Source organism: Meriones unguiculatus, chromosome 15 (genome assembly GCF_030254825.1).
Source record: "Meriones unguiculatus strain TT.TT164.6M chromosome 15, Bangor_MerUng_6.1, whole genome shotgun sequence".
Lineage (NCBI taxonomy): Eukaryota > Metazoa > Chordata > Mammalia > Rodentia > Muridae > Meriones > Meriones unguiculatus.
In genome coordinates this window covers 61,460,219-61,472,150 of record NC_083362.1, presented here as the reverse complement: position 1 = coordinate 61,472,150, position 11,932 = coordinate 61,460,219, and the positions used below count along the sequence as shown (strand labels likewise).

Genomic DNA, 11,932 nt, shown 5'->3' with positions numbered 1-11,932 from the left:
ATGTATAGGCAAGCCTTCGGGGCACACTCTTGATTAATGATTGATGTGTGAGGCCCAGCTCACTGTGGGCAGGTGGTCTCCAGTTGTGTAAGAAAAATAGCTAAGTAGCCTTGCAATACAAGCCATGAAAGTAAGCAGCATTCCTCTGCCGTCTCTGCTTTAGTTCACGTCTCCAGGTTCCCACCTTGAGTTCTTGTCCTAAGGATGGACTATAGTTATAAAATGAAATAAACCCTATCCTACCGAAGTTGCTTTTGATCATGGTATTTTACCACAGCAATAAAAAGCTAACAAGCACCATCAGGCATGGTCTTTTGAGACAGGGTTTTCTGTGTAACCCTGGCTGTCCTGGAACTCACTCTGTAGACCAGGCTGACCTCGAACTCAGAGATCAGCCTGCCTCTGCCTCACAAATGCTGGGAATAAAGGAGGGCACCACCACACCCTGCTGAGAAACCCTGTGAAAGAAAGAAAGAGAGAGAGAGAGAGAGAGAGAGAGAGAGAAAGAGAAAGAAAGGAAGGAAGGAAGGAAGGAGGGAGGGAGGGAGGGAGGGAGGGAGGGAGAGAGGGAAGGAGGGAGGGAGGGAGGGAAGTAAGGAAAGAAAGAAAGGGGAAAAATATAAGTAACAGGCAATAACTATTCCATGGGGAATTTCAAAATTTGACTAGGACAGATAATGTTCCCTTATAAAGGCATCATAGGAGCTGGGCAGGATAGTGGCTCGGGCCATAATCCCAACCGTTGAGAGGCTGAGGAAGCAGGATTGCATCAAGTTCTAGACCAGTCTAGGCTATGTAGTCAGGTCAGCCTAGACTACAAAGAGAGACAAACTATCTCAAAACAAACAAAAAGACATGATCACCATTTGGGAGTTTTGTGGCATTTACTATGCTGTTAGTACTTAGATTCTTCAGCTACAAATAATGATTGCCCATTAAAACATACCAGAAAGTCCAAATAGCTCAGTAAGTAAAGATGCTTGTCACCAAATTTGATGACCTGAGTTCCACCTTCAGCACCCACAAGAAGTAGAGAACCAGTTCCCTCAAGATGTCCTCTGAAGTCCTCATACACACTTTGACTTGCATATACATATATGTACACAAACATAAAATAAATAAATAAAATGTAAAACTTAAAAAAAAATCATGACAGGGTGTGCAGCAAACTAAACCTGTGTCTGTTCTCTTGCTTCTGGGTATTATTGTTTGTTTGTTTGTTTGTTTTTTAATCAGATACTTAGGATTCCTGAAACACTGGGTGAAAAAAGCAGCTTTTACTCAACTCCTGCCTAGACTTTGGTTTCTAAACATCATTTGTTAATGCAAGCAGCCAGAGCCGTCTGAAAGTACTAATTCCAGAGCTGTGTCAGGAAAAATGGGAGACAGGCCTATGACATTTGGTAGCACCAAAAATGGGGAGAAAAAAGGTAAGCCAAAAAGTGGTGCTGTTCTACAGCTGACAGGAACATCAAAAGATCCCCAGAACACCTATCAAAGTAACAGTGAGACAATGGGCATTTTCCAATAACTCTGGGAAAGAGGCAAGGACAGCTACTTATCAGTGTTAGTTAACTCAGTATGGGAGGCAAAAGGAAATCAAAGAAATACAAATTGAAAAGAACAAGTAACTTTTTGGCAGTAGAAATAGAAATCCTAAGAAATCAGGCCTGCCCCATGGTTCAGTGGGTAAAGACTTTTGCTGCCAAACTTGGAAGACCATCTGAGTTCAATCCCAGAATCCAGATGAAAGAAAGGAATCGACTCCTACAAGCTGTCCTGACCTCCACACATGCACCACAGAGCTTATATGAGCATGCATGGTCACAAAACAAATGTTAAAAAAACATTTTTTTAAAGAAACCTATACAATGACAAGAAATCTACAAAAGAAAATCTACTAGAATGAAGAAGCAAGTTTAGTAAAGCTAGAGGGTACAAGATTAATACACAAGAACAATTCAAACTTTTAAAATTCTTTTTGATGTTGTGTGTATGTGCACTTGTGTGTATGAGGGCACATGCATTTGACAGCATGTGTGTGGAAGTCAGCTTCTACCTGGTTCAAAACAAGAGCTCTTGGTTTTTTGCTGCCTATGGCAAGTACTGGCAAGCCCCCAGGGTTTCTCCTATCTCTGCTTCCCACCTCCCTGTAGGAACCAGGATTGCAGAAACTTTAGCTACTGCATCTGGCTTTTTTGTGTGAATTCTGAGGACTCAAACTCATGCCAAGTGCTTTCACCCACTGAGCCATTTCCCCAAGCCCAGAAAACCAAACAAAACTCTCTTCCTCACCCCATGAAGCTCCTTGTCAACCTCCACTGCTAACCCTGCCAGCTTTCTTGAACTAAAAAAAAAAAAAAAAAAAAAAATTGCTATTTCTCTTCTTTTTCTCCATCTCCTTCCTCCTGGCAGTTGCCAATGCTTTCTTTCAAATGCTTCTAACAAAATGGTCTGATGCGGCAATCAGTTGGTAGAGTGCTTGTCTAGCATGCAAGAAACTCTAGGTTCAACTGGCAGCACATAAACGGCATGATGGCCCACACCTGTAATTGGAGATGAAGGTAGGAAGATCTGGAGTTCACTATTATTCTCAGGGGTGGGGAATGGCCCAGCAGTTAAAAGCACTTCTTGGAGGATTTGGGTTCCATTCACAGAACCTACATGGCAGCTCACAACTATAACTCCAGTCCCAAGATTTCTCACACCCTGACCTCTTTGGTACTAGGCATGCACATGATACACATATACACATGCAGGGAAAACAATCATACACATAAAATAATTAATAACTTTTTGTTTTAAAGATTACTCTGATCAAGACCAATTTGGGTACACCAAACCCTGTCTACAAAAATTAAACCAAGACTGGCCATATTTCCATGATAGAGCACTTAACGCACAGTCCCTGGCTGTAATCTCTAGATCACACATGCAAACCAACAATTCCATTTACACTATCATCAAAAATTAAGTCACCTAGGTTCCTATTCGGGTTTTATGGTTTCTTTTAGGTTGGCCAAAGGGTCTTACTGTGTTGCTCAGGCTAGGTTCAAACTCCTGCGCTCATGCTGGTCTTCTGCCTCAATCTCCTAAGTAAAGACTATCGCTGTCCAGCCTTAGGAATAACTTTAACAACACAAAAAAGTATAGACCTATACAATGGAAAATACAGAAACTGCTAAATTAAAAATCCTAACTATGCAGTAACAATGACATGTAATGTCAACATTCATGAGGCTGAGACAGAAGGTGCATAAGTTTGAGGCCTGGGCTACATAGTGAATGAACCTCTCTCAAACAAAGTATCTGGAGGAAGGGTCTCAGGCCTGGGACAGTCATCTATGCAAGATGGAAATTTCCAGCCTGCCTGAGGTAATAAGGATTTCATCCTGACCTCTGCTGACCTTCCCTTCCACTCATCCATCAACAAGCATTCCCAACTTCAAAGTCCTTTTTCTTATTTATTGTTCCCCAGTGTCAGTCTTTACCTTAATCAAGCTGCCATCATCTGTCACTGCTGAATGCTCTTCTACATTTAGCCCTCTTCCAAGTCTCCTTTTTCGCTTAGTGTGTGAGGTGTTGGTCCTCGCTTTCTCCCTTGTTTAAGGCAGTGTATCTTTGTTTTCCCTCTGTGTATGGCAGACTAGCTGGCCCCTGAGCTTCTAAGTATCTGTCTCTCATCTCCCCATGGGAACACTGCGATTACAGATGCTTGTGCTAACTATCCAGCTGTTACATGGGTCCTAAGGATTCAAACCCAGTTCCCTCATGCTTGTTCAGCAAACACTTACCAAATGAGCTATCTTTCTGTCCCCAAACCCCTTCTTTTCCAAGTTTTGTTCTGACAGCCTCTGAGTCTGTGGTGACCCTCTTGCCCTGGCATCCTAAGTGCGGGTTGCATCAGCAGAAACAGCTGAGCTGTTTTAAAACAGAGCTTAGGGTTGGAGAGACGCAGCAGTTAAGAGCACTGACTGTTTTTCCAGAGGACCTGGGTTCAATTCCCAGCACCCACACAACAGCTCACAACTGTCTGTAACACCAAGATCTAAAGCCTTCACACAGACATACATGCAGATAAAAGACCAATGCACATAAAATAAAAATAAACAAAATATAGCTTAAAGCCATCAGATACTCCTAAGCCTGTCAGGCCTGAGAGTACAGACTATCATCCTAATTATTCAAGGGTCAAGGCACGCAGGAGCTACAGAGAGAACTCAAGGGCAGCCTGGGCAACTTAGCAAATAAAAATAAAAAGAAGTAGCCCAGAGCAGAGTAGTTGCCTAGCATCCATGAGGTCATAAGTTTAATCATATTTTCATTTTCTTTCTCCCCTCTTCCTTTTTCCTTTCCTCCCCTTCTCCCTTCCCCATCTCCTTCCCTCCTTCCCTCTCTCTCTCTCTCACACATACACATACACACACACACACACACACACACACACACACACACAGTCTATTCTGTTCTGTCCAATCTGTAAAGATACTTCTGCCTCAGTTTTGTCTAATCTGCAGGGATACTTTTGCCTCGTTCCCTTAAGCAAGTGAGAACAATCAGTAGGCTACACCAAAGAACCTATGCTTTCTCAAATTATCAACTCTCTAGGGGCCAGACCCAGCTAAATTTGGACAACCACCTATTTCTACAGGAAGTAATTATTCATTTAGCACTGATTAAATCTCTCTCTTGGATGTGGCACTGAGATCTGCAGTTTCCTTTACTTCCTCCATCGAGATGTTTCTGTAGGTCAGTTGAGGAATTTGGGGCACTGGAAATGGTTCATCTACATACAAGGTCCTAGACTGGGTCAACTGATGGGATGTAAATAACTCACCTGGCACTGGACAGTGATCAGACCCACTTCCTCTGCAAGATAAATCGCAAGCTCTAACTCTCTACAGTAAACTGGAGAAGCAATAAATGTAATGTTTTTAACATCTATTTTAATTTCTCATTACGTATGTGTGTATAGGTATGCATGTGAGTATGCACACATCAGTGCAGGTACCCTTGGAGGCTCCTGGAGCTGGGGTTACAGGGCAGTTGTGAGCTACCCAGTACGGGTGCTGTGAACTGAAGGCAGGTCCTCTGCTCTTTCAGTTATAGGTTCTCAGCTACTGAGCCATCTCTCTAGGCCCAGGCAAAATGTATTTCTGTAAGTCATACAGAGGAAGGTCAAACTCCAGCTTTAAAGAAAGGGAAGGTCCGCATTGCGACAAGCGAAGATAAGTGATGTCTGAGGCAATTTGGCAGAGGGCAGTGCAGCAATGCAGACTCCCAAAAGACCAGAGACAGTAAAGCTACAGATTACTGTCAAGTGAGACCAGTTAAGGCTTTATATGACCAGGTGACTAGCTCTTCTGAATCTTTGATTTTTATCAGTTTCCACAGGCATCTCCTTCCTCTGGTAAACAACAGTTCTGAAAGGGTTGCTCTCAAAACTCGACAGGGTCCAGAGACTCTTTCAGAGGTTCTACCAGATCAGAACTGTTTGTGTACCAGAAAGAATGTATTTGCCTTTTCCATGATGCTGCTGCTATTTCCACTGATGGTGCAAGAAAAGCAGTGAGGAGTAAAGGCACTGGCAACCTGGCACAACTCAAGACAATGGCAGCTTAGATTCTTACACAGGATGCACCAAGTAGCCACACAGGCAAAGAATGCCAATTTTACTACATAGCATGAATATATATTTTTTAATTTTTTAAAATATTCTATGCGACGAAAGGAGAGGTATGATCTGAGGAGACAGCTCATAGAGAGCACTTGCCCCAGCAAGATGGAAGCTGTACTTTCAATCCCCAGCACCTGGGTAGATGGGGGAAAAGAGCAAGTAATACACACTGGTGGAGCATGGTGGCACAGCCTGTAATCCTAGCACTTCCAAGGTGAAGGTAGGAGTTCAAGGTTATTCTCAACCACAAGGTAAGTTCCAGGACAAGCTTGAGCTACACGGTGACAGTTATCTCAGACAAAACAAAACACCACTAAAGCTGCATACCGATGACTGTCTCTAAGCAAAGCACTGTGTGACTGAACTGCCAGATTTTCCTGTGGAACACAGTGTCTACTTGAAAGAATGAATGACACAAGGGATAAAGTCCTTCAGACTGTGCTATCTGGCAGACACTTCTGGAAAATGAAACAAAGTAAAGCTTGTCACTTCAAGTAAAACAGCTGACAGTACTTGCTGCCAATGAGAAAATTTGAACTTCCAAGAGAAAGTCAGAATTTTGGCAAAACTGTAAGTGCCACTAGAAGCATGACTGCTTTTCTGGAACTTGTGATGCTGACAGAAACATGACAAATATCTTATATAAACTTTTACCATTTATCTGTGTGCGTGCGTGTGCGTGTGTGTGTGTCACAGCATCACTGTGGAGGCCAGAGGACAATTTTCATGATTCTTCTCTCCTTCTATTATGTGAGTTCCAAGGATTGAACCCAGGTCATCAGGCAGGCTTGGTAGCAAGTGCCTTTAGCTAATAAGCCATCTCAATGGTCCACTTTTGGTGTCTTCAGACAAGATCTTGCTTTGTAGTACAGGTTGACTTCAAATGTATAACCCTCTTGGCCCAGCTTCCCAAATGCTGGGACTAATAGGCCTAGTGATGCCATCATGCCTACTTTCAAACATAATTCTTTTATATTGTATAAGAAACATGACAGCATTTGGAAAAGCTGTACAGGTAAGCCAGTACCTACCACATGATGTCATGGAGTCAAGAATACATACAAGCCTACCAGTACAGTGGTGCACACCTGTGATAATCCCACACTTGTGAGACTGACACAGGAAAATCTTAAAATTGCAAAAAAATATGGGCTACTCAGTGAAATCCCAACTTTAAACAACCAAATAACAAAGCACTATCACCCAAGCTGACCCTTCTTTTATACAATACCAAACTATAATACCCAAAAACTCTTTTTGAGTGTTTCAGGCCCTCTTCTATCTCAGGCTAAATTCTCTTTTTAATGTTGTTGTTTTATGAGCATAAGTATTTTGTCTACATTTATGTCTGTGCACAACAAGGATGCAATGCCCAAAGAGGCCAAAAAACTGAGCTTGGTTTTCTGGAAGAACAGCCAGCACTCTTAACTACTAAGCCATCTCTCTAGCCCCTAAATTTTCATCTTAACTCAAACACTAACATATCAAAATCAAAAGAGAATGAACACAGAAGTATGAAAATACAGTTATTGTCTCTTAATCTACAAAAAAACCCACCCAATTCTATTCGTCTCAAAAAATCATCTTCATTTAAAAACATTTATTAAAAACCATATTTACATTAACCATAACGTGTTAATAACGGATCTATTAATTTTTCTAAATGGAGTAACATTTCAGTTTCTATAATATGGTAAATTTGATATACCACCTACATTAAAAATATTAGTGCCGTAAGTAGTGGAACTAGCCTGCAATTCCAGCAGTTTCGAGGCAGAACAGGTATGGTAAGCAAAGCCATAGCTATGTAATGAGACCTTGTCTCAAAAACCCAGTCATCGTCATAATCATCATATAGAGATAGAGATTAGTGGTAAAATGTCTGTCTAGCATGCTTAACTCCCTGGGCACAATCTCTAACACATGTACTCACGTATGTGCTCATGCACATGCCCCCACACCAATAATACTCAAAGATGAAAAAACTCAAAGAGCTTTCTGAAATGCTAAAGAAATCAAAGGGGAAAAAATTCTGAGTCCAGATCATTACTGTCTGTGCAGGGCATCTATGAGGCCTGTAAAGAACAAGATCCTTTGTATTTCAGGGCCCAAGAAAAATTAGCATTGTCAGTTCCCAGCACTCTCAAAAAAGGTGAAAAGTTAAAGGTGTTGGCGGGGGGGGGGGGGACTTTCTCTTTCCCTGTCCTTCACTGGCAGATCAAGGCACCTGATTCCAAGCTAAAATCCAGGGTCTTCCTTCTCCATGCTCACCCTTTTCAATGCTGGTCTTCTCTGAGCTCAGTTTTCTCACTCTGCTTGGCACACAGGAAACACAGCAGGGAACCACAGTCTTCGCTGCCACGCTCCCAAAGCAATCCCCGTAACTACAGCCACCTTCTACACTCAAGAGCTTCAAGTCTACACAATGACTCCCTGGGCTCTTCTTCCTGGATGTGCTGTAGGGACATGAACCCATCTGCTTCAAAATGTAACTTTCATCTTCTCCTTCATAGCTGTGTTTCTTAGTGGCTCTTACCAGTTTCTGTCCCATGTGCTCATAAAGTTGGAAACCTACATTATTTCACTCTAATCCTTGTCCAGCTTTCTGTATCATTCTGCCACCAGACTGCCAAGTAGACTTGACATCTTTCTAAACTCTGCATTCCCACAGTACCAGTCACAAACCTTCACTGTCTCTGGACTAGTATTTTCTCACTGGCTCCTTATGAGACCAGGAGTTTAGAGACCCTTTGGTAGGCAGAAAGATAGGTAGAGGGCATAGCTGGGTATTAAGGTGATAAATTCCCAAGATGGCCAGCTTCTGCCTCAACCTCCAGCCTTGAGAGAAAAAAAAAAAAAAAAAAAGCTTCTATACATGCTCCCTGATGATGGGCTGGTTCAGCAAATTCAAGGCCTCATTAGGACATATCACACAATAATTTAGGACCAATCAACCACCCTGTCTTCAAACTGATCAACCCTAAAATAGAGGAAGACTTTTCACAGGCTTTAAACTCCTAGGCCTGAGAAAAGCCTGGATTTTCTGCTTTCTGAGTACCCCCCTGCTTTGTAGAGGGCTTTTCCTTGTCTATGTCTGCTGTTGCATGCTTCCTTGGCCCTAATAAATGCCTTCTTTTAACTGTTTTTCTATTTGTGCTCCCTAAGATTTCTCTGCTGCTGCTTGTTGCACTTCATATTTTTCCTGCCTTTTGATTCTTTAACTGGCAGAGGAAATGAACCAATCAAGAACCCTAGGCTGTATCATTAGGTACACTCGATCACTTAGGTCTAGTCTGAAATCCTTCCCAATCAATCTACCCACCAGCCCTTCCGCACTCTTAAGACACAAACCTGATGTTATTGTCCTGCATTTTTATTTTTACATGGAATATACTCATGATTTTACTCATTTCTTCCCATAAGAATTTTTTAAATTGTGTATTCCAAGCCAGACCCAGTAACTCATAATTACAACACTAGAGTTCAAGATCATGCTGAACTATACAGTGAGTTCAAGGCCAGCCTGGGCTACAGACAGAGATGATCTTCTCTTTAACAAACAGCCAGGAATACATAGAGAGACCCTGTCTCAAAAAGAAAAAGAAAAAGAAAGAGAGAAAGACAGAAAGAGAGAAAGAAAGAAGAAAGAGAGAGAGAAAGAAAGAAAGAAATCACAGCTGGATGATGGTGGCACACAGCTTTAATCTCAGCATTCAGAAGGCAGAGGCAGGCAGATCTGAGGCCAGCCTGGTCAACAGAGTGAGTTCCAGAACCTATCTAGAAAAAAAAAAAAAAAAAGAAAGGAAGAAAACCGTAAATACTTTTGCTCATGTTTTACTTAAGTTTTAAAATCACACAGTCCCACTAAAACATTCTGGACCTAGTACTATAGTTTGGTGGTAGTGACTAATTGCCTACCATGTACAAGGCAAAGGGCTCAATACCCTGTACTTTGAAAAAAATGGGCCAAGCATGGTGGCACATGTCTTTAATCCCAACATTTGGGGAGGCATGAGAAGCAGGCAGATCTCTAAGGCCAACCTGGTCTATAAAGCAACTCCAGGACGGCCAGGGATATACCAAGGAAACCTGTCTCAAATAAATAGATAGATAGATAGATAGATAGATAGATAGATGACTGCATTCCTCTGGATTCAGAATACCCACAAGAGAAACAATCTGTACTGGCAGCAGTGTGTTAGGGAGAGATAGATAGAAGGGAAGCTATCATGGCTTCCAAAATAACACTAGAGGTTTCCCTGTAATCAACATCTGCAAAGCATTCCTAGTTTGCCATTTATGATTATTTTTTTATTTTTACTTCCTCATATAAACTTGCAATTTGTGACTAATACAGCCCTCTCCTTCCTTTTAGGAACCTCTTAGAAAAGTTACCTAGGGACTGGTGTGGTGGTGCATACCTTCGGTATAAAGCAGAAGCAGGTGGATCTAGTGGATCCCTGTGAGTTCAAGGACAGCCTGGTCTACAAAGAAAGTCCGGCACAGCCAGAGCTCTATTACACAGAGAAACCCTGTCGCTTAAAAAAAAAAGTTACTTGGCTGAGGGACGGTGGTCCACACCTTAGAGTTATAGAGGTGAATTTCTGAGTTCCAGGATAGCCTGATCTATAGAGTGAGTTCCAGGACACCCAGGGCTACATAGAGAAAACTTCTCAAAAATAAACAAAAAAAAAGTAACTTGGAAACTGCAAGTCAGGAAATGGACTCATTTAAACTTATAGGTGAGGTCTCAGACCCTAAGAACTGCAGCTCAAAAACCACTGCTCTGCATGATACAGTTCTCACCTAGCAAAACACCCAAAACCGTTTGTGATCCCTATTAACGTTCTGCTTGCCAGCTGTCAAGAAATGGCTCCCAAAACACAACTGAGCGCTGCTCTTTTTCCAGGACATGCTGTATCTTCTCTAAAGCTACTTTGTAACTTGAATATCTCCCCACCTCTTCATCCCAAGAGAACATTTGAAAACTTTTAACGCCAGGCTTAGAGTCCAATCAATAAGTAGACAGTAACATTCCCAGCAACAAAGGGGGCAGTTTTAATGCAAATCATGTCAGTATTGCAATAAATGAAAGCAAAGGATGGTACCTTCTCTCAAAGTGTCCTCTGGATTACTGCTGAGCGGACAAATCAACAGACGCTGAAATTAAAGAGATTTGGAATATCCAAAATGACTCCATAAAGGAAGGGTTTCAAATACAGATTAAAACATTTCCAAGATTCAGAACCGGAATGTAAAAACTGGAGGCGGGGTGGTATTTTTCCAAACAAGTCTCCGTTAAGCTCTTCACATCTATGACAGCACACACCACAGTAGAATAAATGCCTACTTGATTAAAAATCCCTCGTTGTGTAAGCTCTTGAAAACACGTTTGTCTTACTCAACACTGAACCCTCCCTAGGAACCTTCCGCAGTGGCCTTGCCCATTACCTATTTGTCGATGTTTATAAACACTGTAAATGATTAAATGAAAAAAAAAAAAAACAAAACAAAAAACAACAACAACAAATGGCTGGATAAATGAGTTAAATTACATAGGATATCAGCTCATGCTGGGCTCTGGAATACAGTAAAGTGTTTCTGGATAACTCAGGGGTCGGGAAAAGAAGGCCCTGAGAAGAGCCCGGACTCCAACCCAAGCCAGAATTTAAACCGCAGGAGAGGCGGGAAAGAGGACACGCTGGAATCAGGACCGAGTAGGCTGCGAGGCTCGGGCCGCCAGAGGGGAGGCCAACTAAGTTCTCCCCGCGAGGCGGTTGCCTAGGAGGGAACGGGAGAGGGCCGGGAGAGAGGCCGCGGCTCAGGCCTCGGCAGAGAATGGCGAGGTGGAGAACCGGAAGCGGGGCTGGGGGCCCATGCCAGAGGCCGGGGCCGAGGCAAGCGGGAGCGGCCGGCAGGGGTCGGACTCCAGGTTGTGGCCGCACTCACCTAAGGCACTCTGCTTCACCGCAGCTCGGCGCCGGCTCCGCACTCCTTCCTCAGTGCGCCTGCTGGGCGAGCGGGCGACCTCAGGTGTCCCTAGCAACCACGCTGAGCCACGCGACCAAAGCGCCGCCGGCCGTCTGCTCCTCTCTGCGCGCGCCCCCAGTGGACAGACGGAAGGCCAGGAAGGGGCGGGCGGGGGCGGGGCCGAGGCAAGCGCGCCGAATCCAGGCGCCTGAACTGCCTAGAGATCGGGGGGGGGGAGGGGCTTTAAAGGGGAGGGAAGGGGGGGGAAGAAAAAAAAAAAAAGAG

General features: G+C 43.2%; 1 protein-coding gene across 1 annotated transcript in view; it reads right to left on the bottom strand.

Moving 5' to 3' along the window:
• Ttll4 (tubulin tyrosine ligase like 4) overlaps window positions 1-11,786 on the bottom strand; it is a 40,721-nt gene extending 28,935 nt beyond the window's left edge. The window contains 1 exon segment of the mRNA XM_060368640.1: window positions 11,627-11,786. The gene's annotated coding sequence lies outside the window, so the exon portion shown is untranslated.
• Window positions 11,787-11,932: the final 146 nt, after the last annotated feature.